Source organism: Aegilops tauschii, chromosome 2 (assembly GCF_002575655.3).
Source record: "Aegilops tauschii subsp. strangulata cultivar AL8/78 chromosome 2, Aet v6.0, whole genome shotgun sequence".
In the NCBI taxonomy this organism is placed as follows: Eukaryota; Viridiplantae; Streptophyta; class Magnoliopsida; order Poales; family Poaceae; genus Aegilops; species Aegilops tauschii.
The window spans coordinates 111,467,575-111,474,882 of record NC_053036.3 but is presented as its reverse complement, the minus strand read 5'-3'; the positions used below and the strand labels follow the sequence as shown (position 1 = coordinate 111,474,882).

General features: G+C 44.6%; 1 long non-coding RNA gene across 1 annotated transcript; it reads left to right on the top strand.

The window, feature by feature from the left end:
• The first annotated feature begins 2,683 nt into the window (after positions 1-2,683).
• On the top strand, positions 2,684-6,687 carry LOC120974463 (uncharacterized). Its single transcript, XR_012203749.1, has 4 exons — positions 2,684-2,744; positions 3,812-3,847; positions 4,524-4,723; positions 4,857-6,687. It is a non-coding gene; the product is annotated as an uncharacterized lncRNA (long non-coding RNA).
• Positions 6,688-7,308: the final 621 nt, after the last annotated feature.

The following is a 7,308-nucleotide window of genomic DNA, read 5'->3' as shown; positions in this document are numbered from 1 at the left end:
CTGCCATGTTTCACACCTGTCCTCAGTGTGCTTCATGACACAGGCCTCCTCAACTTTTGCACAGACATCATTGATTGGAATGAAGAACTCATTCTTCAATTCTACGCAACATTGCACATCACTGGAGATGCTGATGATGTGAACTCCTGGGTTTTGGACTGGATGACCGAAAACACTCACTACAAAGCACCGGCCTCTGAATTACTTCATGCCCTGCCCATCAGTCCTCCACCTGAAGGAGCTCGTTGCCTGTACCAAGAGCCTGAGCTCACTGCTCATTATATGCAAGTGCTGATGAAGCCATTGAAACCTGGTCAAGCCTCAAGGACAAAATTCCTCGTGAAGGAATTGCAGTATGTACCAAGAACAGTCTATCCCATCTGACGAAGACTATGAGTCCAATCAAAGGCCATGACTCATCTGATGAGGAAATTGTTGGCATCATGAAGAATCTGGTATTCAACATCATTCATGGCATACCCGTCAACTATCATGATTTCTTCATGAGGACTCTGGCAAATGTTGCACTTTCTCCGTTTGAGCTGAAGCCTTATGCACCTTGGATTATGAGATTCCTCAGGACAAGGTCTTCACTCAACTACAAGGCTGATTTTCAGAATCACCTCAGCTACTTGCCCCCGATTGAAGTCCTCAAGCGAATCTATTCCTCAGCTGACGAAAAGGGCAAGGCACCAGCTGTTATTGATGAAGGCATTCGTCCATTGGATGGTCAATTTCGCAAGGCTGCATCTTATTCCACCAATGATGACTCTGCCACTCATGATTCTGCTGCCCATGCCTCCAAGCCAAATCCTCAAGCTACTGCTCCTCGTGTGATGACTGACCGTGAGCTTCTGCTAAGTCTTCACCAGAAGGTGGATCGAAACCATAAATGGGTTAAGCGTCAGTTTGGTTCAATTCTTCACAACATGACTGCTACACATAATGCAGTGAAGAAAAACCATTACTACCTCCATGAAGTCTTCGGTCGCACCTGGGCTGTTCTGTCTCACATCTATAGCGAAGAAGAACTGAAGAATCTGGGTCTCAAGGAAGACTTTGACTGGTCTGCACCTCCACCGAAGAAATACAAGAAGGTCAAGGTTCCTTCCTTGGTGGCCAGCTCCTATTCTTCATCGCGCGACACCGATGAGCATGAAGACTTGGACGACACTGCGGCAGGCCCTACTACGACAAACGACCCCAACAACGCTGGCGCTCCTTCATCAACTTGATATTCTTCAGGGGCGTTAGTCCTCATTTTCGATCCTTTTGGTCATTCGATGACAAAGGGGGAGAAATTTGAGTTAGTCTTCAAGCGGGTCTATTATATGGGCGTTTTTTTTTTGCTAAGTTACAACTCTCGTTCTTCTGAAACTTTATTGGATCGAGTTGTAAACTTAAACTCTATGGTGGCCTGATACTTTTGTTGTTTCCTCTACATGCTTATTCCTCGTTAGTGTTATTGCATGCATGCTGAATTACATCAGTCACCATATTTCATCATGCATTTCAAATTCTTCATATTATATGTCAAATGTGTGTATGAATTACAAGATATAGGGGGAGATCTCCATGATTCAACTCTTCAAATGTGCATTGCTTCAAAAGCAAATTCCTCACTATGCACATCTTCAGGGGGAGTTCTTCTATATCTTGCAATCAAATTCCTCAATATCAGTATTTACACTTCATATGTTTATCCCCGTTGAAAACTTAACCTATATTGTCATCAATCACCAAAAAGGGGGAGATTGTAAGTGCATCTAGTGCCCCTTAGTGATTTTGGTGTATTGAAGACTTATAGGTTAAGGGACTAATACGTTTGTGAGTGTACACAGGTCTATAAGTCTATGAGAAGTTTGATATTTATAGAGAAAGTCGACCCCTAAAAATGAAGTTCTTCGACTGAAGACTTTGGATTTCTGAAGACTTTCTGAAGACTTTGAAAGTAAAGAAATTGGTGTGACCTTGAAGACTTGCTATTCATGCGAGGAACATGAAGCGTGAAGATTTTTGTTTTCGTAGTTTCATTTTCTCTTTCTTGAGCCATACTCCCTCCGTCCGGGAAAAGTTGTCCCTGACGACATTTTGCGAAAATCACCTCCCCTTTCTCCCGAAAAACTATGCAGCTCTCCCTCCGTCTGCTTCTCTGCTCCGTCGCCTCGCCACGCGTCAGCCGCCTGCTCCGTCGCCTCGCCACATGTCGGCCGCCTTCTCCCCCTCGTCTCGCCGCTTCTCTGCGTCCGCACTAGGAGATCAAGAGGGAAGGGATCCCCTTTTCTGTAAAGCTCGTGCCTTGCCGGTTGCGTCGGTGGCGCTCGATGACCCGCTCCTCGTCCTCGAGCACCCCCTCCAGACCTCGAGCTCCGGCGGCGGCGCTCGATGGCCCGCTCCTCGTCCTTGAGCACCTCCTCCAGACCTCGAGCTCCGGCGGCGGTGGCATGGGAAAGACGACCAGGGCATGGGGAAGACGAAGACTTGCTCCAGCAGCTCGTCTTGCTCCTCGAGCTGGTGGGCTGATGATGGAGGACCTGCACTCTTGGCTCCACCAGCGCCGCCGCTGCCGCTTCTGCTTCTGCTCCCCGCTCGCCCACAACGCAGGTCTGTCTTCTGAATTTACAGGTGATGTCTGTCTGTTGAAGCAAGCAGGTGAGCTGATTTTTTGCAGCGATTGGTTTGTGCAGAGATTGGAGGAGGAATGGAGTATTGCAGAGGAATGGATGCTGCTTCTTTTGGTGCAGGTGAGCCATGTATTGGGAGTACGAGTACAGTACTAACAAAATTCAGTTAGCCATGGAGATGGAGTACAATAGATGAACATACAGTATAGATTCAGTTAGCCTTGCACTTTGCATGCTTCCAGTATTGGTGAACATACAGTAGATAAACATACAGTATAAATTCAGTATAAACAGTATTGGTGATAATTGAGTTCAGTTGGTGACAAAGTCACTACTTTGTGTACACATTGACTGAATTTAACTTGGAGTACAGTCACTACATTGCTTCTCTGCTTACAAAATTCAGATTGAATTTCACTATCAAAAGAAAAGAAGTGGAGATTAAATGCACAAGCACTTCAATTGTGTGCTCAGTAAAATTACCAAGTTCGGTAAAATTCAGTTTACTATGTGCTCAATTGTGTGCATCGCTGGGACAGTTTACTGTTCATGAATTGGAGTAGATCTCTGCTTTCATGTTTTAGGTAGCATCATCCATGGATGCATTCACTATTTCAATCAACTCCTGTAGATTGGGTTCAGTACAAAATTCAGTTAACTCCTATAGAAAAGAGAGATTCCAACTTAATCAATTTAATTCAGTAGAATTTTTTTCCACCTAGTCCCCCTGTTTCCAGGTCAAAATTGAATGTTGACAGTAGTAGTAAGAGTAGAAGAAGAATAATTCCAAATAAACTCAAATAAAGTTAGTCAAAAGTGACTATACAAAAATTTAGTCACAAGTTTGCTTTAGTATATGCAATTCGTAATGTTAACTAATTCAAATAAGCTAAGATCAATACCAGAACATGCCAATTATTGATGCTTATTTTTGTTTTCCTCTCTGTAGGAGCAGATTTGCTCCTGATCTTTATTCTACAGGAGCAACTTCTTGTTAGTCCTTGTAGTATCCCTGTTGACATTATTTCAAATAAATTCAAATAAAATAAAAATTCAGTCACTAGTGATGGATTTTGCTCAGTAAAATTACCAAGTTCAGTAAACTCAGTCGAAAATTGACAGCAAACTGTTAAGACATCCACATTTTGTTATTTTGGTTAACTGAAAACAAAAGCTATGTGATGCAGGTTTGCATGTGAAGACCTTCACCCTGCGCTCATCATGTAAGCCACTTTGTAATCTTATTGTGATGTCTTTTCTCTTCTTTCTGTCAGGAAGGATTTGGGAATGTTTTCAGAGATGTTTTCCTTCTCTCATTTTAGACCATGATCATTTTAATGCTACAGTTCAAAAACAAGGAAATTTAGTTGATGAAAGCACATTCCATGAACATCAAGGAAATTTTAGTAAACTGCAGTAGGATTTTCCAAGTTAGTGCTTGCAAAATTTGTCACTGTGAACTGAAACATGAGTGTATGTTTTCATTTTCCAAGCTAGTGCTTGCAAAATTTGCAAGCATTGTTATTTTATTTTATTTCTTTGTACAATATGGCAGTAGAGACCATGGCAGTAGAGACCATAACAGTAGTGACCATGACAGTACTGAACATATACTCCCCTGAATTTTTTATGCTCCTACTCTACTTTATGAGTTTTTAAACTGCCAAATGACAATTTACTAAAGATGCAGAGAAGATGCTAGTAGTATCTCTCACAAGTTAACTTAATCTTGGAAAGTTCACTTTATGTGCTCACATTCGATCGTGTGTAATAGTTCTACGAAGGTAATCTTGTAGAGAATAGGCTTAACAACCCTGCTTTTATACATAGTTTATTTTTATGCTCAATAGACCAGCAACATGACTCTACTTTTGTATGTTGTGTAATTAATTAACCCAGAGTAAGAATCTTGGAAAGTTGGAAGGCCTATCTGCATGAAGAAAAAGTACAAGTGAATGCCCACCATTTTGAAAGCTTTTCCTCCTGTGGGTGCTCTGACAGCTCAAAAAAAAGTGATGACATATTAAATTCCTGAATAATGTTCTTTTATCTTGAGGAAATTGACAGCAACAGTAGATCAGAAATTGCTTCTACTCTAGGTGAGGTTCAGAAATTATCCAAAGATTCAGTTAACTTTTGTTAACATTCAGTTAACTGATGAACTTTGGACATTGAGGGACACATTCAGTTAACTTCTGTGTTAACTGAATCTTTTTTGCAACATTTCTGCAGAGTACTCTCACCGGCAGCATGATCAATTGTGTTTGAAATTAATGAACAAGTGCAAGGATCAGAAAATTGGAGCTTCTTCTCACCGGCAGCATGATCAATTGTGTTTGAAATTAATGAACAGGTGCAAGGATCAGAAATTGGAGCTTCTTCTCACCGGCAGCATGATCAATTGTGTTTGAAATTAATGAACAAGTGCAAGGATCAGAAAATTGGAGCTTCTTCTCACCGGCAGCATGATCAATTGTGTTTGAAATTAATGAACATGTGCAAGGATCAGAAATTGGAGCTTCTTCTCAGCGGCAGCAGCACAAGCAGGGTAGCTCCGGGCAGTAGCACGAGCAGGCCCGCCTGGGAGGAGCAGCAATTGCAGACGAGCAGCAGGTCGAGAAGAGGAGTGGGGGAGACGACAGGGGCCTCGAGGTTGAGGATGACCTTCAATTCCAGGCCCGCCGGGAGCTATAGGTCCAGGCGCTCGAGACCCAGGCGCGCGCAGGTCCTGGTGGCGGCGCAGGCCCTGGCTGGCGGGAGGGGATAGCGGCGCAGCCCTGGGCGGCGGAAGGGGTGACGGCAGGAGAGGATGGTGGCGGTGCAGCGCCATTCAGCCGTGGAGCCGCCGCCCGTCGAGGTGGTCGCCGCGGAGGAGCAGGTGGACGGCGCAGCTCGCCTCGGGCGGCGCAGGTGGGCGCGGGCGGGTTGGTTCACAGCGGTGGTGCGGCTCGCCTCGGGTGGCGTAGGTGGGCATGGGCGGCGGTGGTTCACAGCGGCGGCGCAGTTCATGGCCGTCGTCATGCGCTCGGCCCTACGACGGGTGCCGACGGTGGCTTGGGCGGCGGACGGAGAAAGGAGGAAGAAGCAACCGGGGGCTGATTAGCAAGAGATTTGAAGATGAAAGGTTTTTTTTTGCAAATTCGAAAATGAACTAAGCGTTGGACAACTTTTCCCGGACGGAGGGAGTAGGAAACACCGTACTGTTAAAGGGGGTCGAGGAAATACTAAGGAAAAATTTCCATGTGATGCTCATCTCAAAATCCTACACCTACCAATCCCTTCGAGTGAAGCCATTGGAAATCTCATGCAGTTCAGTCATATTCTTCAGTGACAGAGACGAAGTTCTTCTGGTCTCTGAGGAATTTGTTCTGACTGAGGAGTTAGGAATTCGCCAGTGTGGATTGCCTACACAGTGAGGAACATGATAGCCCTGAGGAATTAGACACTCAAAATTCCGACCGTTGCTGTGGTACGCGCCAGCTATCCCAAAATATCTACCCACCTAACGGTCATATCATTGAAGGGCATTTATGTCTTATCATGTCGGGCTGCTCCCTAGGCTATAAATAGCCGCCCCCTACAACCACTAGTTGGTTGGCTGCTCCGAGAGAAACTGACACTTGTCATTTGAGAGCATCCCATCCTCCGAGGACTTTGAGTGAAAATCATCGAGTGAGGAAAAACCCAAACCCAAAATACCTACAAACCCAAAGTGATTGAGCATCACTGAAGAGATTGATCCTGCATGGATCCGACGCTTGTTACCTTTGAAGACTGTGCTTCTTCCAGACGGTTAGGCGTCATGGTCTAGAGCATCCAAGAGGAATTGTGGATCGCCGAGTGACCGAGTTTGTGAAGGTTTGGAAGGCACCTGAAGACTTACCACGAGTGATTGGGCAAGGTCTGTGTGACCTTAGCTCAAGGGGAATATGGTGAGGACTAAGTGTCCGGGACTGCGTGTTCAGGACTGGGTGTCCGGGACTGTGTGTCCTCGGGTTTAAATACCTAGCCGCCCTAACTAGACGTACAAGTGAGACAGCAGTTGGAACTGGTCTACCAAATCATTGTCTTCACCAAGCCAACTGGTTCTATTTCCTCAAATCTTTCATTTCCTCATAACTGTGTTGTGCACTTGTTCATATCTGTGTTTGAAGACTTTGCCTGAAGACTTTCTCAATTTCCTCAGTTCAATTTCTTCAGTCTGTTTGTCTTCATCCTGTGCTATCCTGTGTTTACGCTTTCTGTACTCTGTGCTTGTCTTCATCTCATCATGATGACTATGCTTGTATCATGTTATGTTTACTTCTGAGTACTTATTCCGCTGCAAGTAGTTCTTCATAAAAGGAATTTCCTCACCCACAAATTCCTCAGTGAAGAATTCATAAAAATCGCCTATTCACCCCCCCCCTCTAGTTGATATAACGCACTTTCAAAGCATGACTTTGTCCATGTGTCGATCCTTTGAGATCGCAACCTTACCTAGACCCAATACCTGACTTTTTCCTTTGTCAGCGAAGATGATATGCTTCGGATGAGATGGAGATAAGGGAGCATCCATCAATAGATTCTTGTCACCAGTCATGTGATTTGTACATCCACTATCGAGGACCCACTCAGTGGCTTTGGGTTGATCATCCTGCAGATGAATTACTGCAGCTTACGAACTCATATACTTCATCAGTGA